The sequence below is a fragment of the Somniosus microcephalus genome, chromosome 13 (genome assembly GCF_052327205.1).
Source record: "Somniosus microcephalus isolate GS21.2 chromosome 13, FLI_Smic_1.0, whole genome shotgun sequence".
Lineage (NCBI taxonomy): Eukaryota > Metazoa > Chordata > Chondrichthyes > Squaliformes > Somniosidae > Somniosus > Somniosus microcephalus.
This window is the reverse complement of record NC_140999.1, coordinates 8,476,430-8,502,231: the sequence shown is the minus strand read 5'-3', so window position 1 is coordinate 8,502,231 and position 25,802 is coordinate 8,476,430. Positions and strand designations below refer to the sequence as shown.

At 48.3% G+C, this 25,802-nt stretch overlaps 1 non-coding gene across 1 annotated transcript; it reads right to left on the bottom strand.

The window, feature by feature from the left end:
• Positions 1–20,922: 20,922 nt before the first annotated feature.
• Positions 20,923–21,037, bottom strand: LOC147108030 (U5 spliceosomal RNA). Its single transcript, XR_015080741.1, has one exon. It is a non-coding gene; the product is annotated as a U5 spliceosomal RNA (small nuclear RNA).
• Between the last annotated feature and the right edge of the window lie 4,765 nt (positions 21,038–25,802).

The window sequence follows — 25,802 nt, the reverse complement described above, 5'->3', positions numbered from 1 at the left end:
AGATTTTCCCGAACCTGTCTGGAAGAAGGCGGGACTACAACTTTCGGGTTTTAGACCCACCTACATCGACGTCCGACCAATCCGCTTGATTTTCCCTTGATTGACCTGTTGAGCCCGCCCAGCGGGCTCAGCAGGCCAATTAAGGGCCACCCGGCAACAGGTGACATCACAGACTGCAATTTCTTCTGTCAAGAGTTCTTGACCGATGAAATATCAGTGTTTCACAGCTGTTTAAAGCTGTGAAACACTGACAGTCTGAGTTCTAACATGAGTCCTTCTGCACAGACTCAGTTAGAACTCTCAGCAGCACTCAAAGCTGAAGGCTGTCACTTTTCACAGATCGCAGCCGTTCAGCTTTAAGTGCCGGCTGAGTGATGGGCTCCCGACGGCTACAGGAAGAAAGGCTGTTAAGGTAAGTACAGGTAAGTAAAAGTTCTTTACACACTTTAGACACACCAAACACACTTACCTTTGCACTCATGCACACATCACTCACCTGAACACCGACATCTCGACCCCTCCAAGTCCTTCAACCCGACGGCCCGCCTCCTCCAACTTGGCGTGGTTTGGAGCCGTCGGGAATCCCACACGACACCCCTCAAAATAGGGATTTAGCTAAAAACTGTGGCCCTATTTGAGGAAGAGCAGTGGTGTCCTGGTTAATATTTATCCCTCAACAAACATCACTGATCTGGTCATTATCACATTGCTGGTTGTGGGAGCTTGCTGTGTGCCAATTGGCTGCTGCGTTTCCTACATTACAACAGTGACTACACTTCAAATAATAGTACTTCATTGGCTGTAAAACACTTTGGGACGTCCTGAGGTTGTGAAAGGCGCCGTACAAATGTTAGTTCTTTCTTTAACATTTTGTCGAGGGACACAACCCCAAGGACCACTTTGCTGAAGGACCACTCTCAATGCTGCTCGAAGACAATGCACTGCAGAGTGTAAGGGGATGAGCTGCTCAGGAAGGGGAGGCAGGAAGGATAACGGTGCCAGTTCTATTTGATCTTTGGCTCCGTACTTTTGATGGGGCACTGAAACTTGCTCTATGCATGCTGGGATAGACCCCTTTACCTTTTTTTATTTGGCTGGAGATCAAGAAAAGGGAGACAAGACAAGATTGAAACTCCGCTCTCTTGATCTACGTCAGCTGCACCGGCTGTGGGTGGAGGGCCAGAGCTACCTGGAGTACCAGGCCAGCTGAGGGCCATGGGTGATTGGGAGGGGACACAAAAGGCTTTCAGTACAGAAACAGGCCGTGCCGGTGTTCATGCTCCACACCAGCCTCCTCCCACCCTCTTCATCTCACCCTATCAACATGTCCCTCTATTCCTTTCTCCCTCATGTGTTTATCGAGCTTCCCCTTAAATGCATCTGTGCTATTCACCTCAACCACTCCCTGTGGTAGCGAGTTTCACATTCAAACCCCTCTGTGGCTAAAGAAGTTTCTCCTGAATTCCCTAAAGGATTTATTAGTGACTATCTTATATTTATGGCCCCTGGTTCTGTTCTCGCCCACAAGTGGAAACATCCTCTCTACGTCTACTCTATCGAACCCTTTCGTAATCTTGAAGACCTCGATCTGGCCATTCCTCAGTCTTCTCTCTTCTATGTTGTGAGCGCCACTGATTTCGAGATTAATAGTCAGACCTATTGAGAAATGACAGAACACAGCTCAGAGTGTGGGGCTTGGAAAACATCTCCATGAAAAGATTCAGAGCACAGGTGGGCAAGACCCAGACAAGGTCAACATTCTGCCCTGAAGACCTGGGAGGTCCACCTGTGTCCCGAGAGTTGCGCTCGGACTGAAATGATGTCGGGTTTTTAACGGGGTTTGGATGGGGTGAGGAGTTTAAGCACTCTGGCAAGACTTGACTGGACCTCCCGGGCCTGGGATAAGGTGGTTGGGCCATCGCTCCCTCTAGACCTTGGCCTGTTGTTGTTCATGCTAAAATAGGTTAGGAAGAGAAAAGAATCGGAACGAGAGGCTGATGGACGCGTCTAGACAAAGCACCTCTCCCTCCCTCACTCCCAGAGTGAATAAAGAGGATGTTAACAATATGTCTAATGTTTAATATAAGCGCTGGGTAGTGACCAGATTACAAGCAACCCTTGAGCAAGATGTTCTGATGAGAATACAGGGAGAACATATCTGAGTACAGACTGTAATGTTATTTCTAGAAATGATGCTCTACCACGTGATCTGGAGATAAGTTTTCCAGAGATTTCCGGCCGTATGTTTGCTCGCTTTGACGCGGGACCTTAAAGTGGATGGTGGGGGTGGGGTGGAGGAACGTAGAAACATAGAAGATAGGAGCAGGAGTAGGCCATTCGGCCCCTCGAGCCTGCTCCGCCATTCAATGTGATCATGGCTGATCATCCATTTGGCCCAACAGCCTCGTCCCATCTCACCCCATCAACATAACCTTCTATTCCTTTCTCCCTCATGTGTTTATCTAGCTTCCCCTTAAATGCATCTGTGCCATTCGCCTCAACCACTCCCTGTGGTAGTGAGTTCCACATTCTCACCATTCTCTGGGTAAAGAAGTTTCTCCTGAATTCCCAATTGGATTTATTAGTGACTGTCTTGTACTTTTGGCCACGAGTTCTGGTCTCCCCCACAAGTGGAAACATCTTCTCTACGTCTACCCGATCAATCATTTCATAATCTTCAAGCCCTCTATCAGGTCACCCCGCCAGTCTTCCCTTTTCAAGTGAAGAGAGCCTTAGCCTCTTCAATCTTTCCCGATTGGTATAACCTCTCAGCTCTGGTAACATTCTGTTGTAATAGAAACATAGAAGATAGGAGCAGGAGTAGGCCATTCGGCCCCTCGAGCCTGCTCCGCCATTTAATGAGATCATGACTGATCATCCAAACTCAGTACCCTGTCCCTGCTTTCGCCCCATAATCTGGGTGAAGAAATTCCTCAACTCAGTCCTAAATGGCTTACCCCTTATCCTTAGATTGTGACCCCTGGTTCTGGACTCCCCGACCATCGGGAAAATCCTTCCTGCATCTAGTCTGTCCAGTCCTGTTAGAATTTTATAAGTTTCAATGAGATCCCCTCTCATTCTTCTAAACTCCAGCGAGTACAAGCCCAATCAACCCAATCTCTCCTCATACGTCATTCCTGCCATCCCAGTTATCAGCCTGGTGAATCTTCGCTGCACTCCTTCCATGGCAAGAACATCCTTCCTCAGATAAGGTCACCAAAACTGCACACAATATTCAAGATGTGGCCTCACCAAGGCCCTGTACAACTGCAGCAAGACATCCTTGTTCCTGCACTCAAACCCTCTCGCTACGAAGGCCAACATGCCATTTGCCTTCTTAACCGCCTGCTGCACCTGCATGCTTACCTTCAGCGACTGGTGCACAAGGACACCCAGGTCTCGTTGCACTTCCCCTTCTCCCAATCTATTGCCATTTAGATAATAATCTGCCTTCCTGTTTTTGCCACCAAAGTGGATAACCTCACATTTATCCACGTTATATTGCATCTGCCATGTTTCTGCCCAATCACCCAACATGTCCAAATCATACTGGAGTTTCTCGGCATCCTCCTCACAGCACACATGCCCACCCAGCTTTGTGTCGTCTGCAAACTTGGAGGTATTACATCTAGTTCCCTTGTCCAGATTATTAATATATATTGTGAATAGCTGGGGTCCAAGGACCGATCCCTGTGGTACCCCACTAGTCACTGCCTGCCACTCGGAAAAAGACCCGTTTATTCCAACTCTTTGCTTTCTGTCTGCCAACCAGTTCTCTATGCAAGTCAATACCTTGCCCCCAATCCCATGTGCCTTAACTTTACACGCTAACCTCTTATGCGGGACCTTATCGAAAGCCTTTTGAAAGTCCAAATACACCACATCCACTGGTTCTCCCTTATCTATTTTACCAGTTACATCCTCAAAAAATTCCAGTAGATTAGTCAAGCACAATTTACCTTTTGTAAATCCATGTTAACTTTGTCTGATCCGGTCACTGTTTTCTAAGTGCTCTGCTATTACATCTTTTATAATGGACTCTAGCATTTTCCCCACTACCGATGTCAGGCTTGCTTTTGTACTCTATGGGCAGGATTTTCATTGGGCTGTCGCGGCGGGATTGGAGGCGTATGGGGGGGTTAAAATCCTGAAATCGGGGGGGGGGGGCACGAACCCATCCCGCCTCCATGCCAGTTTGAAAGGAGGCGGGTACCCGACCCGCGCTGGGACCCGCCTCCCCGAGGCGGGAAGGGGATTAGTTAACAGGCTGTTTTTAGCCTAATCCCTATTTTTATTGGTGAAGTGTGGGATTCCCAAACCACGGCAAGTTAGCGAGGCGGGCCATCGGGATGAAGGGCTTGGAGGGGTTGAGATGTCCGGTGTTCAGGTGAGTGATGGGTGCATGAGTGCAGAGGTAAGTGTGTTTGGTGTGTGTAAAGTGTTTAAAGAAGTTTTACTTACATGTACTTACCTTTACAGCCTTCCTTCCTTCAGGTCTCGGGAGTCCCTCATCTCACCGGCACAGAAAGCAGAATGGCCGCGCTCTGTCAAAATCTGCAGCATTCAGCTTTCTGTTCCGGAGAGATCTCTAAATCACCCTGAGAGGAAGGAATTAACTTAGAGTACAGATTGTCAGTGTTTGACAGCTTCAAAGAGCTGTCAAACGCTGATATTTCATCTGTCAAAAGCTCTTGACAGATGAAATGTCAATCTGTGACGTCACCTGTTGCCGGGTAGCCCTTAATTGGCCTGCTGAGCCTGCTGGGCGGGATCAACAAGGTCAATCAAGTGAAAATCGTGTGGGTTGGCCACAACTCGATGGAGGCGGTACTACAACCTCGAAAGTTGTAGTCCCGCCTCCTACACGCCTCCTCAATCAAAATCCAACCCTATGTCTCCATTTATAAAGCCCGGGATCCCATCTGCCTTTTTAACAGCCTTCTCAACTTGTCCTGTCACCTCCACAGATCTGTGTATGTGAACCCCCAGGTCTCTCTGTTCCTGCACCCCCTTTAGGATTGTACCCTTTAGTTTATATTGCCTCTCCTCATTCTTCCTAACAAAATGTATCACTTCACACGTGTCTGCATTACATTTCATCTGCCACGTGTCCGCCCATTTCACCAGTCTGTCTCTCTCCTCCTGAAATCTGTCACTATCCTCTTTAGTGTTTACTGCATTTCCGAGTTGCCTGTCATCTGCAATCTTTCAAATTTTGCCCTGTTCACCCAAGTCCAGGTCAGAATAGAAGGATATGTTGATAGGGTGAGATGAGGAGGAGTGGGAGGAGGCTCATATGGAGTTGGGTCGAATGGCCTGTTTTCGTGTTATACGTTCTATGTAATTCATAGAATCATAGAATCCTACAGCACCGAAGGAGGCCATTCGGCCCATTGTGCCTGTGCCGGCTCTTTGAAAGAGCTCTCCAATTAGTCCCACTCCCCCGCTCTTTCCCTATAGCCTTGTAAATTTTTCCCTTCAAGTACTTATCCAATTCTTTTTTGAAAGTTACTATTGAATCTGCTTCCACCGCCCTTTCAGGCAGCGCATTCCAGATCACAACAACTCGCTGCGAAATAAAATATTTCCTCATCTCCCCTCTGGTTCTTTTGCCAATTACCTTCAATCTGTGTCCTCTGGTTACCGACCCTCCTGCCAGTGGAAACAGTTTCTCTTTATTTACTCTGTCGCAACCATTCCTGATTTTGAACACCTCTATCAAATCTCCCCTTAGCCTTCTCTGCTCGAAGGAGAACGACCCCAGCCTCTCCAGTCTCTGCACATCACTGAAGCCCCTCGTCCCTGGAACCGTTCCAGTAAATCTCCTCCGCACCCTCTCCAAAGGCCTCGACATCCTTCCTAAAGTGCGGTGCCCAAAATTGGATGCAATACTCCAGCTAAGGCCGAACCAGTATTTTATAAAGGTTTAGCACAACCGCCTTGATTTTTGATTTCTATTTGTCTATTAATAAAGACATGGAGCCCATATTCTAATGTGAGTCAACGCCTTCAAGAGAGGAGGAGGGGAGGAAAGAAAATTGGACAAAACACATATTAATGATATAATAATGAAAATGATGGCTGGTGATCCTGTGATGGATTGTATGAGGGGGTCAAACCTGTTATGCCATGGTAGAGGTGTAGATATTGCAATGACATCTCCGATTCACAGCAAACTCAGTAGAACATTTTAAAAATTCATTCACCGGATGTGGGCGTCGCTGGCAAGGCCGGCATTTATTGCCCATCCCTAGTTGCCCTTGAGAAGGTGGTGGTGAGCCGCCTTCTTGAACCGCTGCAGTCCATGTGGTGAAGGTGCTCCCACAGTGCTGTCAGGGAAGGAGCTCCAGGATTTTGACCCAGCCCCAGTGACGATGAAGGAACAGCCGAGATATTTCCAAGTCGGGATGGTGTGTGGCTTTTATTGTCCTGTGTCTTACTTATTTCTGAATAAAGCTCCATGGAACCAGGACACTGCAAGAGGCCGGTGCCTTCAGGAAAGGAAGAGAGCGAATGGAGAAAATAAACTACAATAAAGTGGACTTTGGCTCTTGTTTCTTTAACTGCCTCACTCCAGACTGTTTCTCACCCCACTCCCCCCTCCGAGAAATGCTAAACTCAGTTTATCAGTTGTGACTACTTCATTTTTTGCTGAATCTCACACAAAACACTTTGTTTGACGCATTTGACATAGAATGTCCAAAGTTCTGACATAAAACCGTATCTGCAAGCCAAGATAGGCAGTGCAGAATGTACAGATTGGAAACCATCAGCGCAATTGGGGAAATTATCAAGCGTTTCTTATAATAGATTTGGCCACATTTGCGATACTGCTTTGGAAATGTGTCCCAGCTGTGCGTTATCATTTCTATAAAGAAGAAAGAACTTGTATTTCTACAGCGCCTTTCAGGACGTTCCTACGCGCTTTACAGCCAATGAAGTACTTTTCGAAGTGTAGTCACTGCTGTAATGTAGGCAACAAGAGCAGGTCAGAGGCTGGGTATTCTGCGGCGAGTGTCTCACCTCCTGACTCCCCAAAGCCTTTCCACCATCTACAAGGCACAAGTAAGGAGTGTGATGGAATACTCTCCACTTGCCTGGAGGAGTGCAGCTCCAACAACACTCAAGGAGCTCGACACCATCCAGGACAAAGCAGCCCGCTTGATTGGCACCCCATCCACCACCTTAAATATTCACTCCCTCCACCACCGGCGTACTGTGGCTGCAGTGTGTACCATCTACAAGATGGACTGCAGCAACTCGCCAAGGCTTCTTCGGCAGCATCTCCCAAACCCGCAACCTCTTCCACCTAGAAGGACAAGGGCAGCAGGCGCATGGGAACACCACCACCTCCAAGTTCCCCTCCAAGTCACACATCATCCTGACTTGGAAGTATATCGCCGATCCTTCATCGTCACTGGGTCAAAATCCTGGAACTCCCTCCCTAACAGCACTGTGGGAGTACCTTCACCACACGGGACTGCAGCGGTTTAAGAAGGCGGCTCACCACCACTTTCTTGAGGGCAATTGGGGATGGGCAATAAATGCTGGGCCTTGTCAGCGATGCCCACATCCCATAAAAAAAAAGAATAAAAAAAAAAGTGCGGCAGCCAAATTGCACACAGCAAGCTCCCACAAACAGCAATGTGATAATGATCAGATGATCTGTTTTAGTGATGTTGATTGAAGGATAAGTATTGGCCCAGGACACTGGGGATAACTCTCCTACTCTTCAAAATACTGCCGTGAGATCTTTAACATACAACCCGAGAGGGCAGACGTCTCATCCATCAAACAGCACCTCTGACTGTGCAGCACTCCCTCGGCACTGCACTGGGAGTGTCAGCCTAAATTATGTACTCGTGTCTCTGGAGTGGGGACTCGAGCCCACAACCATCTGACATCAAGTTGCGAGCGCTACCCACTGAGCCACAGCTGATGTTTGATGATGCAGTAGCTTTTAATCCATTCTGTTTTCTCTGATCTTCTCCCGAAGGCGCTGACTCTACCTGGGGTTACAGGTTTATGAGTGACTGCTGGCTTCAGCACTTCACCCAGGTGACCATTCTTCATGTGTCCGTCTAGACCAGGGGTGTCAAACTCAATTTGCATGTTGGGCCTGATTCAACATCCTTGCACTTGGCATGGGCCACATTCAGCAGATAATGGCCCAGAACTTGGTGTCGGGGGCTTGCCGCACGTGCAAGCCCCCGATCTGCACTCACCCTGCGCGCCGACATCTGAAGCCTGGGCCTGCTCACATTTCCTGTCACTGGCCCGGTTCAGATGTTGGCGCGCTGTGCTAACCTGATCCAGCGGCGTAGTTAGTGCGATGTGCCGGCTGGGATCAGGTGAGCACTGTACAACCAATCAGGGGAGGGGAAACTCATTCATGAGTTTGAGAGTAAGAACTGTCAAACTCATGAAAAGTATGGGCTGCCAAAACACTACTTAAACTTTAAATAAAATTTTAAAAAACATCCCACTGATTATATTAACTATAAATAAGTTTTAAAAAATGTTTTAAACAATTAATCAATTTTTTGAAAAAAATAAATTTTTTAAAAATAGGGTCTAAAACTAAACTTACTTTACTGTAAAGTCTTTAAAAATAATAAACCTGTGGAAAAAAATGTCTAAATTGTACTAAAAGACCACTTACCTGTAAAACTAAATACTTACCTCTGGTTTTTCCACACGTAAAAACCGGAGGCCTTTACACTCGGGCAACTCTGGAAAAAAAAAGGAATTTCACTGCGCACGCGCTGCATCACAAGTCGCATGCGTTCTGCCTCTTAACCCCTTGGGTCAGAGGGCAGGAAATGCCGGTTTTCAGCGCATGCGCTGTGCATGCTGAAAACCGGCAATTCCTCCGGGCACACGCGTGAGTACCCCATCCGTACTCACGCGTTGTGACAGGAATTACTGGGCCATTATTGGGTACGCTTTGGGACGGGGATAGAAATTGGGATGGGATGCACCCGCTTTTTGGGAGTAAAATGGGTGCAATGTACACCCATTTCTGGGCGCGAGATCCTGCACCTAATCTGCACCGGCGTCATGGCCGGCGCCATGTTGGTTTTCGTTGCTTTTAGGTGTCCCTGGCGGCTGCCTGAAATCAGCATTGGATCGATTTAAATATGCGCCTGTTTCAAGACCCTTCTGCAAGATGTGCGAAGAGCGGGTGGGAGCTTGCGCCCGTGCAAACACCGACTAGTTCTTTCAGTTCTACCGCGGCTTAAACGGATCGCTGGAGGCCGCTGAAGAAATGGGCCGGGAAAGGTTTTTTTTTTACATCGTGTCCGCCGTGGCTCAGTGGGTAGAATTCTGGGTCAGGAGGTCTGCAACACAAAGACTGCCTACTTCCACCTCTGTAACATCGCCCTACCTCACTCAGCCCTGTCTGCTGCTGAAACCCTCAGACTTCGTCACCTCCAGACGTGACTCTTCCTGGCCGGCCTTCCGTCTTCCACTGTCCAAAAAATATCCTATTGTCAGCCAGACTGCCACCCATGGCTCAGTGGGCAGCACTCCCGCCTCTGAGTCAGAAGGTTGTGGGTTCAAGTCCCACTCCAGAGACTTGAGCACAAAAATCTAGGCTGACACTCCAGTGCAGTGCTGAGGGAGCGCTGCACTGTCGGAGGTGCCGTCTTTCGGATGAGACGTTAAACCGAGGCCCCGTCTGCTCTCTCAGGTGGACGTAAAAGATCCCACGGCCACTATTTCGAAGAAGAGCAGGAGAGTTCTCCCCGGTGTCCTGGGGCCAATATTTATCCCTCAATCAACATCACTAAAAAAACAGATAATCTCGTCATTATCACATTGCTGTTTGTGGGAGCTTGCTGTGCGCAAATTGGCTGCCGCGTTTCCCACATTACAACAGTGACTACACTTCAAAAAGTACTTCATTGGCTGTAAAGTGATTTGGGACAGCCTGAGGATGTGAAAGGTGCTATAGAAATGCAAGTCTTTCTTTCTTTACCTCCCCTTCTGTGGGGGTGGAAGATGCAGGACCGCTCCCTCTAGCTGTAACATCACTGCTGTAGGCCGCTGGCATCCCACGCTCGCCCCGGCTGCAGTTCCCTATGCCCCACCTCCCCAGGACTTACCGGCGATGCAGTACGCCGGCGGAGAGGCGGAGAGGTTTAGGGAGAGAATTCCAGAGCTCAGGGCCCGGGCAGCTGAAGGCACGGCCGCCACTGGTGGGGTGATTAAATTCGGGGGATGCTCAAGAGGCCAGAATTGGGGGAGCGCAGAGATCTCGGGGGGTTGTAGGCGTCGGCTTCTCGCCTTTTATTAAAACGAGGCCCCGTTCCGGATCAGCCTCGGGCCCTGGCTTCCTGCGCGCGCTTGAATTCCCACCCCCGACTGTTTCTGCAGGTTTTGGGTGAGCCGTTCTTCAAACACTGTCCCTCAGAATATGGCTCAGATGACACGGCTATTTCATGGGCGATCACATACTGCCACAGCCTTAACCGCAGCATCGCTGACAGGTCCCGGGTCGCCAACTCTGGTTAGACGTATTCCTGGAGGTTCCATCACTTGACCTCCCGCCTCGAACCTACCCCCACACCCCCCGACACACGCCCGCCATTGGTCGCCCGACACGTCCGTCCTCGCGGCCAACCGGATAGCGAGTAGACTCTTCGTTCCCCGATCGGATGATTCTTGACTGTCAGTCAAACAAACCTTTCTCTCCCCCCAATCTCCTATCATTTGTATAACTAATAAACACAAGTGTTCAAAGACAGGGAAAGAGAAGCACTTTGTTTTATTGCCCCTGTGATTTTTTTCCCCCACGGGTGTTGCTCGCAGCCAGTGTCCCGGAGATTAATCTTCAATTCCTGGAGACTCCAGGCCAATCCTGGAGGGGTTGGCAACCCCTACTTTATCATTAGGAAACGTTGATTGATGCTTTTTAAGTGCCACTGATGAATCAAAAAAGTTATCCTAACTTCACTCTCCGGCGCCCTTGCATTTCTCAGTAGGGTTTGCTTCACAGGGGGAAAAATTCGGTGGTGCTTCCAGTAGCGCCCCAAGCAGGAGGCGGGGCTACTGGAAGTGCTCCCCCTCCTTCCTGGGGCGCTACAAGTGAATATCGCGGCGCTACGTGCAACAGCGCCACGCGCGTCGGCAGGTAGCGCTGCGGTACTACAGGCCTCCCTCCCCTGATTAAAGGGGCCCTGCTGGCGTGCCGGGCTGAGCGATCGCGGCCGGCACCCCGAATAAAAGAAGGGGAAGGGGCCAGGTGCCGGCAGCAAGCCCCAAAAAAATGGCCGCCTGACACCTGCCCTTTAGTTTGCGCCGCCGCGGCTGCAAAAACTCCCCCCTGACCCTGTCAGACATATCGTCCGGCAATAGGTCAGGGGGCACAAGCGGGGGCGCTGCGCACGGCAAAGGCGTTAGATATATTTCTTAAGGTTAAAGGGATCAAGGGATATGGGGAGAAGGCAGGGACAGGGTACTGAGTTTGGATGATCAGCCATGATCTCATTGAATGGTGGAGTAGGCTCGAGGGGCCGAATGGCCTACTCCTCCTATCTTCTATGTTTCTATGTCGCGGGGCATTAACGGCTGCCGCCATTGCTAACCTACCGCTGAATTTCGCGGGAGGTGTTAGCAGCGCAGCGCCGTGCCCGGGCGCTCGGGGCAAAGCAACCCAATTTTTTCCCCCCATGTCTTCGAATGTTTTACTCTTTCACCACAGTTCCCTGTTGCTTACACATCAAACACATGGGCTTTTGATTCATGTTCACAAAGAAACACACAATCAATTTCATAAGAACATAAGAAATAGGAGCAGGAGTCGGCCATACGGCCCCTCGAACCTACTCCGCCATTCACCGGCACTCTGACCTCCTCCTCCTCCTCCTCCTGCTGCTCCTCCTCCTCCTCATCTGAGGTCCATGCAGAAAGAAAACGAATGGTTCCCATGCTGCTTGCAGATGCCTCCTTTGGGGAAGCGCTCATTGCAAGGTCTTCCAAGGAGGTCCCACAGCTGATTGATTCAAGCTGCAGCACCTCTGAATTCGGAAGGCCTTCTAAAAGTGCTCAGAGACCTTTCAAAGCCAAGGTCTGGCACCTGCAAGTAATCCTTGCTGCAATAAACGATGTCTTGTTAGACCTGCAGCAGTGAGGAGGCCACCCACGAGGCAACCCTTCAGGTTTACCTGGCGTGGTTCAGGAGGTGTGTGGAGCAAGCCGAAATCCTCGAAAAATCACGAGGGCCTCTCAAAATAGGCTTAGAGAGGCCCTTAATGAGCATTTAATGATGACAAGTATCGCTATGGCCAACTGGAGGGGGGGACCGTTTCCCGAGCTCCAAAACCGGCACCGGCAAAATCCCGCGGAGGCGGGTTCCGAACCCGACCTCATTGAATCTGATTTTCCCGCCTTTTCCACCTCCAAACCCGCCTCCTCCGACGGCAGAAAATCGCCCCCCCCAGCGGCCGAGAAGTTCCTGTCGGGCGGTGGCGCACAACGGGCCGTGTCGGACCGGCCGCTCGTTATGCGCAGCGCCTGAGATTGAGTTCCACAGCGGTCAACGGAACGGAGTATCTGGCGCTGTTTATAACGGACGGGTGATCCGATACCGTCCGCTGTGTGCCACTGCCCGGGACGGATTTCTAGGCCATATATTAGTTCAGCTTTGGAAAGAAGCTCGATTCTCTTCCACGAAAAAGGCCTTGAAACTGGGAGCAAGTGTTTTTCTCAAGTGAGTCGGTCGCGTGGGCCTTCTGCTGAGGCAAAATAACTGGGCTTCATTTTTAAATTAAAACATTGAATTGTTAGACTATTCATCACCACTGGGGAAGTAAATGGTGGAAATAAAAGCATAATCAATGGATTTACGCGTAGACATATCTGGCTCGCCAAGATTTACATCATTAAAATCACAGCCACAAAGACAGTCTCCCCCTCCAACCCCAACGTTCAGCTGCTCCTCATTGTCAGACATTACATCACAGCCACAAGCCATAATAATTGTGTAGTTATAGAATCACAGAATCATAGAATAGTACAGCACAGAAGGAGGCCATTCGGCCCATCGAGTCTGCGCCGGCTCTTTCGAAGAGCAATCCAGTTAGTCCCACTCCCCCGCTCTTTCCCCATATCCCTGCAATTTTTTTCTCCTTCGAGTATTTATCCAATTCCCTTTTGAAGGCTCCTATTGAATCTGTGTCCACCGCCCTATCAGGCAGCGCATTCCAAATCCTAACCACTCACTGCATAAAAAAGTTTGTCCTCATGTCACCTCTGGTTCTTTTGCCAAGCATCTTAAATCTGTGTCCCTCTGGTTATCGACCGATCAGCCATTGGAAACAGTTTCTCTTTATTTACTCTATCTAAACCCTTCATGATTTTAAACCGCTCTATCAAATCTCCTCTTGACCTTCTCTGCCCTAAGGAGAACAACCCCAGCTGCTCCAGTCTATCCACGTAACCGAAGTCCCTCATCTCTGGAAACATTCCAGTAAATCTCCTCTGCACCCTCTCCAAGGCCTTGACCTCCTTCCTAAAGTGTGGTGCCCAGAATTGGACACAATACTCCAGCTGGGGCCGAACTAGTTGTAACAAAACCACCGAAAAATCAGCATTTTTCTTCTAAACTGCAATCGGAAAATTGCGGCCAAAACCCGCTTAGAATTGCGGTGGTTAGGTTACGCTTCAAGTGTCCGCCAAAATTCATTTGCATAATCGCAAATGTAAAATCCCCCGTGAGCCAGCGCAATCGGGCAGCGCAACAGAACGCAATCGATTCTTTAGCTTTCCATTAAAGGGTATTCCTCGATGTATTTAAGAGTGGTAACCTGGTGCAGTTTTATTAATACAACTGAAAATGGGTTTATCACAAAATGTAAGTGTTGTGTTTGTACCGCTATACACGACTACATAAAATAATAAAGCAGCAGAGACTGAGAGTAACTTCAAGTGATCTTTACTGGGTAACTGGAACTTCGGCACTGACTGTACAAATCGATACGCGTCTGTTATATACGCTCGCAACTAAGGATGTACATCCACAAAACAAAGTAGTCCCTTCAATGTTGTATACATTACACTTCCTCCCCCTTTAGTTTAATAGTATATTAACGCAAAATGTCTATAATTAACATACACAGCCTGTCTTTACAGTAACCTTTTTGTTTTCTTAAAAGTAACAAAATTCAAATTCCAACATAACATTTTATTTTGTCAACAGCCCTTTTACAAGTCAAGTCTCTGGGGAGGCCTCCTCTGCCTCTCTGGGTAACATCTCTCCAGACTCTTTTGCTTTGGGGAATGAGACTGTACAGGTACAGGTGCATCAGGTGAGCTATCAGCACAGGTAGAGCTCTCAGCTGTGGATGAGGCTGGTGTTGATGCTGATGAATCAGGAGTGTCTGTTTCCATGTCAGGTGAGTCTGGGCGAGGTATAGGGGTGTTTTTCACCTGAACATCCAGATTTGTTCTGGTAGGCCATTTCTAGCGAACATGGTCCTCAGAACTGAAATGGTCTTTTCAGATGTGGTTAATTTCATTTTAATGACCTCGGACCATTTGGAATGTGCATCGACTGCAATCAAGAACATGGAGTCCATGAACGGTCCAGCAAAGTCGATGTGCACACATTGCCATGGTGATGAGGGCCATTCCCATGGATGGAGAGGGGCTTGTGGTGGTGCGTTCTGGACCTTTTGACATCCTGAGCAGCTCTTTATCAGGTCCTCAATCTGTTTGTCAATTCCCGGCCACCACACGTATCCACAGGCAAGGCTTTTCATCTTTACCGTACCTAAGTGGCCTTCATGCAGTTCATCTAGCACTCGGTTACGAAGCTTGGGAGGAATCACAACTCGTGAGCCGCACATCAGTGTTCCCCGACACACTGATAACTGCTCCCTCCTAGCTGAGAATGCTGGAAACAATGAGTCACCATGCGCTGGCCATCCCTTCACAGTGATGTCATAAACTTTTGACAATGTAGGGTCATTGCGTGTTTCTCTTTCAATGAGGGAGTTTGTCACTGGTAGCTGCTCAACTATTGTTGTGTGAAATACCTCTGCTGAGTCAACTGTTGTAGTTCTCTCTGAGGTCGGCAGTGGTAAACGTGACAAACCATCGGCGTTGCCATGTTGCTTGGTCCCCTTGTATTCAATGTCATACAGGTGAGCCCCTAGGAAGAGTGACCATCGCTGCAGCCGTTGTGCCGTCATCACTGGAACGCCCTTCCTTGGGTTGAAGATTGAAACGAGAGGCTGGTGGTCAGCTAACAGTGTAAACTGTTGACCATACAAGTAGTGGTTGAATTTCTTGACTCCCCACACAAGGCTGAGGGCCTCTCGGTCAATCTGTGCATAATTGCGTTCAGCTGTAGTCAATGATCTTGAGGCAAAGGCTATTGGTCTTCCTGAGCCGTCTGGGAACTTATGTGACAACACGGCACCAATGCCATGGGGTGAAGCATCACATGCCAGTCAAATAGGTAAGGATGGGTCAAAGTGAGCTAGCACCTCTTCTGAAGTAATGAGTCTTTTACTCTCTTGAAAAGCTTGTTCACAGCTGTCACTCCACTTCCATTGTGACCCTGTCTGTAACAGTGCATTTAGTGGATGTAACACTGTGGATAGGTTGGGCAAGAACTTGTGATAGTAGTTCACCAGTCCAAGATATGCTCTCAACTGAGACACATTTTCAGGTGTTGGTGCATTAGTCACAGCTTCAATCTTGTCTGGAGACTTGTGTAAACCGTCCTTGTCAATCACATGTCCACAGTATGAGATTTCCTTTTTGAAAAACTCACACTTGTCTCGGTTCGCTCGGAGCCCATACTCCCGTAACCTGATGAGCACCTGTTCAAGGTTGGAAAGGTGGTCGTTGTCATTCTTGCCAGTAATGGTGATGTCATCAAGATAACACTGAGTACCTGGGATCCCCTGCAGGACTTGGTCCATTGCCCTTTGCCAGATTGCAGGAGCTGATGCTATTCCGAATACCAGCCGATTGTAGTGGTAAAGGCCTTTGTGCGTATTTATTGTCAGGTACTTCTTTGATGCATCATCAATTTCCATTTGGAGATAGGCCTGGGCCAAGTCAATCTTTGTGAAGCGTTCCCCTCTTGACAGGGAAGCAAAGATGTCCTCAATGCGAGGCAATGGGTACTGTACTGTGTGGAGGACTGGGTTAACAGTCACTTTAAAGTCTCCGCAGATGCGCACTTTTCTTGGCTTTCCTGGTTTTGTGCTGGAGGTTTTCTTCATCACTGGAACTATAGGTGTGGCCCATTCACTTCAATCCACCTTGGACAGGACCCCTAACTGCTCCAAGTTCTCCAGCTCTGCTTCTACTGAAGGGCGAATTGCATAAGGCACTGGTCTGGCCTTGTGGAACTTTGGATTTGCGTTCTCCTCAATCTTAATTTTTGCTTTCATGCCCTTAAGTGTTCCTATTGCCTTCTTGAACACTTCCTGAGAGTCAGAGAGTATTTGTGACAGTCTCTCAGGAGTGGCGTTGCTGTCCTCCTTTGCTGACACAAACAGTGCTTGGATGGTGTGCCAATCCAACTGTATTTTCCTGAGCCATTCACGTCCCAGCAATGGTGGTCCTCCATTTTTCAGTACATAGAGGTTCAATTGCGGTATTTTTTTTTCTTTGTATGTCACTGTCACTTTTATTTTACCTTTGGGGCACACTCTTTGTCCTGTGTATGTCTTTAACAGTACTTTAGTTGGCCTTAGCGGTATGTGTGAAAACAGTCATTTGTAGTCATGTACAGAGATCACTGTTAAAGCTGAGCCTGTGTCCAACTCCATTTTCAGCCTAACTCCTGCCACTTCTGGAGTAATCCATATTATTCTGTGATCCTCTGTCTCTTTCACACTGTGTAGTTTCAGACAAACCATATCCTCTTCCTCTGAGTCTGTCACTTTTGTTTTTATCTGAACTGTTTCCAGTCACGTGGTGTACCTTCTTGTATCTTTCTTTGAAAGGTTTCTTGTTTTCAGTCACTTGATGTACCTTCTTGTTACTCTGTATTGTATCAGTTTTCTGCTTCTTATTTGCTTTGCAGACTCTTTCAATGTGCCCTTGTCTGCCACATTGTCTGCAGTCTTTGTCTTTAAACCAACAGTCATTGTGGCCATGTGACATTTTGCCACAGCGATAGCACTTCTTTTCTTGTTTCAGTGACATTTTATTAGTTGAATATTCCAGGGATTTTTGTTGAATTTCTAAAGCGCCACGTGCTGCTGCTTCCATTGATATTGCGATACTCAGAGCCTTCTCCAATGTGAGGTCTTTTTCAGACAGGAGCTTCTTTTGTGTGCTTTCATTTTGCATGCCACACACAAATCTGTCCCTCAATGCGTCTGATAAGCCCACTCCAAATTGGCAATGTTCTGATAATTTGCACAACTTTGCCAAATATTCAGAAATGCTTTCATTTTTGCTCTGGTTCCGTTTATGGAATTTAAATCTTTCAGCTATGAGCAGTGGTTTGGGGCTTAAATGGTCTTGGAGTGTGTCCACTACTTGTTTGAGTGTTTTGTTTGCTGGCTTTTCAGGGGTTAATAAACTACGTAGCAGCCCATATGTCTTTGCGCCCACAACACTCAGCAAAACAGTGGCTTTCTTTTCTACCTCCACTCCGTTAGCCTCACAGTACAACTCCACTCTTTCAATGTAAGTTGCCCAGTCGTCAATGCTGCTATCAAATGCTGCAATCGTGCCAATCATCGCCATTTTTTTTTCCAAACCCGTTTTTCTTTCTTTACTAGTTAGCTAGCGTCATGCAAGTCACTGTGCACTTTTCACTTGACTTACGTATCCCCTGCCTAGCTTAGCAAGCGTGCTCCGTTTTCTCTACCTTCTCGCTCCTTTCTTCCAAGTTTCGGTGTCCTCTGGATGCGATGCCAGAATAGGAAGACGTAGGTTCATAATTCTCGTCGCCAATTTGTTGTGATTGTACCGCTATACACAACTACATCGGATTCGGTACGAAGCCAGACGCAAGGAAGATAGCGTTGCTGCTTACGGTTGCAGGCCCACAGGCGATAGAGGTATTTAATACATTTGTATTTAATCCAGTGGAGAACAGAGAAAAAATTAGAAGAAGTGCTAAAAAAATTTGATGCACATTGCTCTCCCAAAAAGAATGAGACCTATGAAAGATACATCTTCTGTTCTCGGACACAGCAGCAAAATGAGACTTTTGATAGCTTTATAACCGATCTGAAACTGAAAGCACAGACATGTAATTTCTCTGAGCTCAAAGCATCCATGATTCGTGACCAGATTGTGTTTGGTATTCATGATAAAAAAGTCAGGGAATGTCTGTTGAGAGAAACCGAACTAAATTTGGAAAATGCGGTGAAAATATGCCAAGCCAGCGAGCTAGCTCGAAATCACGTGAAGACTTTCAGTGAAATCAATAATGATGCGAATGTAATGAGTGATAATGCTGCTGTCGGTGCTGTGTCCTACAAGGGGAAGAAACGTGGGCAGAACAGAAATGAAAAGCAATCGGAGGATGAAATTTTTAATTGTAAACGCTGTGGTTACAAACACCAGTTAAGACAATGTCCAGCGTTTGGAAAAATGTGCACAAAGTGTAATGGAAAGAATCACTTTGCCAAACAATGCTTTTCAAAAGTAAAAACGACGAAAGGGCAACGAGTTAATGTGATTGAGGACACTGATTTAAGTGAGACATTTTTTGTAGGAATGGTGTCATGTGACGATATCAAAAAAGATACAGAAAATGTGCAGCCCTCAGAAATAGACAATGCTGAACATAAAGTTAATGCAGTAAAAGAGGACAAATGGATGATCCCACTGCAGATAAATGGAGCATTAGTTACATTGAAACTGGACACTGGGGCAAAAGCAAACTTAATCAGTATGAGTGACATTAACAATATGAAAGAAAAGCCCAAAATACAGAAAAAGTCAGTACTACTGAAGGACTATAATGGACAGAAAATAGATAGCTTAGGTGTATGCAGACTTAAAGTGACAGTCAAAGACAAAGTGCATCATCTCATGTTTTCTGTTGTGGCTGAAAGACTTGATTCGATACTAGGTGACAAAGCTTGTGAAGACTTAGAACTGGTCAAGAGAGTCTACCGTATAAACTGTGCCATAAGCAGACCAGATGACTCAGGTGATGAAGCAGAGAGCCCATCAAGGATGAAAAGGCCAAAGGGTATCCATGTCTTCAAAAAGCCTAGTTTCTCCAAGAAGAAAGAAAAAGACTTTAAGGTCAAAGAGAAGCCAAAGGAAGAAAAGCACAAAGAGGAAAAACACAAGGAGAAAAAGTCCAAAGATATAACCGCAGCAGATGTTGTTAAGCAGTGGAAAGAGAAAAAGAAAAAGAAGAAGCCTGCACCAGAGCAGGAAGCAGTTCCGGTGGATACTCCTTCTTCCCTCAGGCCAATCTTTGGTGTTCCATTAGCCGAGGCTGCTGAGAGGACTATGCTGTATGATGGGATCCAGCTGCCAGCAGTTTTTCGAGAGTGCATTGACTACATTGAGAGTTATGGCATGAAGAGTGAAGGAAACACTGAAACCCTCTCCAAGCAAAGATCGCAAGGAGACCTCGATCTATACAAGAGCAGATTGATGACAATGCCGCAACTGCATCTTGTCATTCACCGCCAGAACAATCTCATGAAGACACATCTGACTTACCCGTGCTGAGAAGATCCACACGTGAAGTAAAAGAGCCTGATAGACTTAATCTTTGAGTACAATGTAAAGCTTTGAAAATGTGTTGACTGTTTTGAAAATGTTTATGTTTATAGAGCACTAACAAAAGTGTTACTGATATTATCTTTATTGTTTTCTTAAAAGTTGATTGATATTGATTTTGTTAAACCTCAAAGAAAGGAGGATGTAGTGATCAATAACATGTCATTCTGTGGTGGACACTAGGTGGAGCAGTGGAGCTGTATATAGCTACCCAGCTATATATTATATTAAGACTACATTACGCATGAGGCACTAGGCTACCCACAAGGCAGCAGTCAAGATGGAAGCCTCTACAAAATGCTGTACAAGTCCACATGTGCTCAATAAAAGTAACTAGCAAAAGCTAGCTGTGTTCATAATAAGAATGTCTATTTATTAATGAACATAACATAGAGCTTTTAATTTTGTCTTTTTACGATTTTTCCCTACTCTGACCCCTCTTTTTGATACACTCTTATGTGTATACGCTCTGTCCCTTCCTGTAACACTCTGGTTATCATTACCTCTATCGCTACCCTGCACTTTTGTCTTCTCATTTTTCTTTGACTTTTTTAATTTCCGCTTGGGAGACTTGATTGAGGTATATAAAATTATGAGGGGCCTAGATAAAGTGGATAGGAAGGACCTATTTCCCTTAGCAGAAGGGTCAATAACCAAGGGGCAGAGATTTAAATTAATTGGCAGGATTAGAGGGGAGTTGAGGAGAAATCTGTTCACCCAGCGGGTGGTGGGGTCTGGAACTCACTGCATGAAAGGGTGGTTGAGGCAGAAACCCTCATCGCATTTAAAAAGTAGTTGGATATGCACTTTAAGTGCTGTAACCTACAAGACTACTGACCAAGAGCTGGAAAATGGGCTTAGGCTGGATAGCTCTTTTTCGGCAGGAACGATGGGTCGAATGGCCTCTGTCTGTGCTGTAAATTTCTTGGATTCTTCTGAGGACAGCGTGCAGCAGGGAGCTGACGGGAAGAGCCCTTCCAACAAGTTTTCATACTTTGAAAGCTCCGGTGATTAGGCGTTAAGGCTCCAAGTAACTGGAATAGTTTGCGTTAACGTGGCAAGGTGCTTTGAGGCTCAACGCATCAGCAAAATGGTTATTCAAATGACAGCAACGACGTGCCTGCAGACACACTCCACTTTATTCTAACAAAACTCTAACACCATTGAACACAATCTGATATTTATTTGAACACAAGCCCCACCAAAGGCAAGGCCTCAAAAAATTAATTAAAACTCTGAGTGTTCCTCTCCACGGAAATCTTTAGTAAAAGGCGAAAGATTTATACGATCTGAAGAGAAACTAGAGTGTATTGAATATCCACTGCCGCTACTCCAGACCCACCGCGAACCCACCTCTTTAACAACGTACTGAGCGGCCACACTGACAGTCAACATCGATACCACAGAAAGCCCAATTTAACTAAAATAGAGTTCATTATAAAAACTAACTGAAAACTCTCAGTATCTTCCACAGAAAGAGGAATAACTAGTCACATTTCGCAAGGCATACTGGTTATGTAGATCAGGGGGCGGGGCCTATCCGGCTGCACCAATGGCCGGCGGGAATGAAATGTTGCAGATTATAGTTACTGAGCGAAACAACAGCAAACGCTGGAAAAATTCAGTAGGCCGTGGAGAGAGAAATTGGGGTCGATTAAGGCCCTTAATCAGCAATAATTGGCCTTTATAATCCCATTTTAACAGGCCCTTGCATTTTTGACCCTTTTCCCACGTAAAACACGCCTGGTGGGGATCACGCCTGTGAAACCTGGCATGAGCACTATTGGCTTGCTGACTATCAGCTGCAGGTCAACCATTAAAGAGGAGATTTGATCAGTCATCATTTGCAGGTGGCAAGACTTTGTTGTTTCAGGCCTGGGGCAACTTTTACCAGGCTTAACCACACCTGTGGGAGGTTGGAGCCTCACACACATCTCCAGTGTGACCTCCTGGGAAACCCCGCTCGCCACCTTCACTCAGCGCTTCCTCAACGGAGGCATATACCAGAAGAATGGAGCCATTTATTTCCTTCCCTTCTGGGCATTAGATAAGCTCAAACACCAGCCGCGGCACCAGCAGAACCAGGAACAACTGCAGCAGCAACAGGAGCGCCAGGCTGCTGCTCACCCACCTGAAGCTGCACAGGCCAGAAGGGGCCAGTGCTTGGAAGTGGCTTGAGAGCACCTTGCTGCACATCAGGGGGCCATGGGGACCCGTATCCGCACTGGCAGTCCTACTCAGAAGGACTTCCATGAAGGTCTGGTTTCTCTGTTCAATAGATGCCCATCGCTCCTCCAGAGATGTCATTCTATTATGAACACTCACCATGTTTTCCATACCCTGGCGACTTATCTCCTCCATGGAGGTTGCCATCCTTTCCATGGTGATGCGTTCATGCGCCAATGACTCCACAAAGGCTCTGCTCATGTTTGCTATGGACTCCTCCATTCGCTCCACACTCACATCGACCCTGGAGACAAAACCTGCCAGAGACTCCTGCATCTGTTCCTGGAGTTGCAGCTTCACTGATCTTATGGATGGACCCAGAGGCAGAGGGTCGACATGCAGCTGAGCCAAGCTGGCAGAGTCCTGCGCCCTCCGACTAGGACTCTCCACTGCTGTCCCTGTCTCCACAATCTGCTGATGCTCACTTGTGAGCTGTGATACACCAGGTGACAACACTACTCTATGTCCCGAAGGTCCCACTGAGGTGTGAGTGTCTGCGCTGGTGCTGGGTGCGCTGAATTCTGCTGACGCTGCGCCCTCAGAGGTTGCAGATTCCTCTGAGGAGTCTGGAAGCTCAGGCTCTTCCTCCTGGACAGTGGGGACGGGGACTCTCGATGGTCCTGTGGGGGAGTAAAGGAAAGAGTTAGAGATGTGAGGTCAAGGTTACATGCACATTGAATATTGCAGATGATCATAGGTCCATCTGTTATAGCTTCAGAATCATTATCAGCGACTCATGCAATGTCAATGAGAGAGATGGAAAACTATTCTGTCACCAGCTTGCTGTGATGCACCCATCTGTCTGTCCCCCACTTGCACCTCATCCTCCAGTCCTACGATCTCCAGGACCGCCTCCTCCCAGGGGGTGAGGTGGGCTACTGATGGTGGCCCTCCTCCTGTCCTCGCTCGTTCTCTTTTATTGTGAGCTCTCTTTTCCTGCAATGAGGGAGACAAGTGGAGTTTGAGTGAGAATGAAGGAGTGAGTATAGAGAATCCATAGCATAGATGCTTAGAAGGAGACAAAGATGGAGTGAGGTGGCAAGACCAAGGGCCCTCCCTGTGTTTTGTAAGTTGTTTTCATAGCATCAGAGTGATAGGGAGTGTGAGGGCTGCACAGTCGAATAGTTAGGTGAATGTGACCATAGAGAGAGAGGGAATGGGTTAGGGTGCATGGATGTCAGTGTCAAGTGGGATGTGGAGGAAGAGATTGCTAAAGCTGAGTGATGGTGAGGAGAGGCAATGGAGATCAGATTGAGAGTGATGGGAACTTCATATTCACTTTTCCAGTGTGCTGAAGGTCATGAAATCTCTTCTTGCACTGTATCCAGGTTCTGCGGGTAGCCGATAAGGAGTTGACCTCCTCTGCCATTTGCAGCCACGCAGCCTCTGTCTGCTGGGGAGGCATCTTCCTCCCTGATGAAGGGAAGAGCACCTCCTTGTGAGCTCTTGCTCCCTCCACTAAAGCCTGCAGGGCAATGTCGTCAAAACGGGGTGCAGACCTCGGTCTTTCTCTTGCCATTCTGCTTCCAGTTCAGTGTATCAGCAAATGCCAAAAGGTTGGCAGCCTGCAGAAGAAGCAAGGCTTGTTGCACGCCCTAAATGTAGCAGCAATAATGACGTCATATTATGCGACTTTCTGACTGGAAATACTCATGTGCCAAGGGTTCCCACATGTTGGAAATCAATTGGCCAATTGAGTTAAAATTGCATCAATCTCACACACCCATTTAGATCCGTGTGGAAAACACCAAATTCGGGGAACCCGACAATTCCCCGCACCTGAGTTAAAATCGACCCCATTGAGTCAACGTTTCGGGTCGAAACCCTTCGTCAGGACTGAGAAAAAAAGGCAGGAAATAAAAAGATTAAAAGGCAGTTTGGGGGCTGGGAAATGGGGGAGGGGATGAAAGAAGAGACATTAAGAGATATTCAAGGTGAGACGAGATGGTAATAGGACAGGTAAAGAAACAGACAATGGCTCGAGATGAAGTGTGAAATGCGCTGGCAGAGTGAGAGACAGCTGCCATGTGGGAGAGAGGAAAAAGGAAACGGCACAAACCAAAAGTGTGGATAAGAAATATAAAAATATAATAGGGGCCGAGGTTATGATCTGAAATTGTTAAACTCGATATTGAGTCCGGAAGGCTGTAATAGTTACTGAGCGGCTCAGTTAGCCGGAAATTTCAATTCAATTTTATTCAATTCAATTCAATTTTATTTGCCACTAGCTGGAGTGCCCGGCAGTGCCGAGGGAATCAAGAACCCTGTGCCATGTTTATAAAACTGTTTATGAGACTGTTGGGATTGAAGAACTCTTCCTAAGCACCCAGGAGAGGGGGAAGGAGAGAGAGAGAGAGAGGGAAGGAGACAGAGAGGGAAGGAGAGAGAGAGAGAGAGGCGGAAGGAGAGAGAGACAGAGAGAGAGGGAAGGAGAGAGAGAGAGAGAGAGGGAAGGAGAGAGAGACAGAGAGAGAGGGAAGGAGAGAGAGAGAGAGAGAGAGGGAAGGAGAGAGAGAGACAGAGAGAGAGAGGGAAGGAGAGAGAGAGAGGGAAGGAGAGAGAGACAGAGAGAGAGAGGGAAGGAGATGAGAGAGAGGAGAGGAGGAAAGGAGAGAGGAGCGAGGGAAGAGAGAGAGAGAGAGAGAGAGGAAGGGAGAGAGAGAGACAGAGAGAGAGGGAAGGAGAGAGAGAGAGGGAAGGAGAGAGAGAGAGAGAGGGAAGGAGAGAGAGACAGAGAGAGAGGGAAGGAGAGAGAGAGAGAGAGGGAGGGAAGGAGAGAGAGAGAGGGAAGGAGAGAGAGAGAGAGAGGGGAAGGAGAGAGGGAAGGAGAGAGAGAGAGAGAGAGGGAAGGAGAGAGGGAAGGAGAGAGAGAGAGAGAGGGAAGGAGAGAGAGAGACAGAGAGGGAAGGAGAGAGAGAGACAGAGAGAGAGAGGAAGGAGACAGAGAGAGAGAGGGAAGGAGACAGAGAGAGAGAGGGAAGGAGAGAGAGAGAGAGAGGGAAGGAGACAGAGAGAGAGAGGGAAGGAGAGAGAGACAGAGAGAGAGAGGGAAGGAGAGAGAGAGAGAGGGAAGGAGAGAGAGAGAGAGGGAAGGAGAGAGAGACAGAGAGAGGGAAGGAGAGAGAGAGAGAGGGAAGGAGAGAGAGAGAGAGAGGGAAGGAGAGAGAGAAAGGGGAAAGGGGGTAGGTGGGGGAAGGGGTGTTGGGGGGGAAAGGTGGTGTGTGGTGGGGAAAAGGGGGGGTGGGGGGAAAAGGGGGTGTGTGGGGGGGAAGGGGGTGGGGGGAAGAAAGGGGGTGGGGGAAGGGGGGTGGAGAGGAAAGGGGGGTGGGGGGAAAAGGGGTGTGGGGTGGATGGGGGTGTGGGGGGTGGGGAAGGGGGTGGGGGAAGGGGGGGAAGGGAAGGGGGTGGGGGGGAAAGGGGGGAGTGGGGCCTTGGTGACCCGGAGCCCTGCTCGCTTGCGGTCGGGCTCTCGGGCTGCGCGGTTGACGCCGCGGGGAAGGCCGTGCGCGACGGCTCCCGCTCCGGACCGTTGCAGCGGCTTGCCTGCGGCCTAGTCGAGGGGGGAAAGCCTGAGTGCCCGGCCAGCGGCCACAAACGGAGCCGAGCCCCGGGACTGGGCCGAGGGGGGGAAAGCCCGTGTGCCCGACCTGCGGCTGGAAACGGAGCCGAGCCCCGGGACCGGTCCGACCCGCGGCCGCAAACGGAGCCGAGCCACGGGACTGGGCCGACCCGCGGCCGCAAACGGAGCCGAGCCCCGGGACCGGGCCGAGGGGGGGAAAGCCCGAGTCCCCGGGCCGCAAACGGAGCTGAGCCCCGGGACCGGGCCGAGGGGGGGAAAGCCCAAGTCC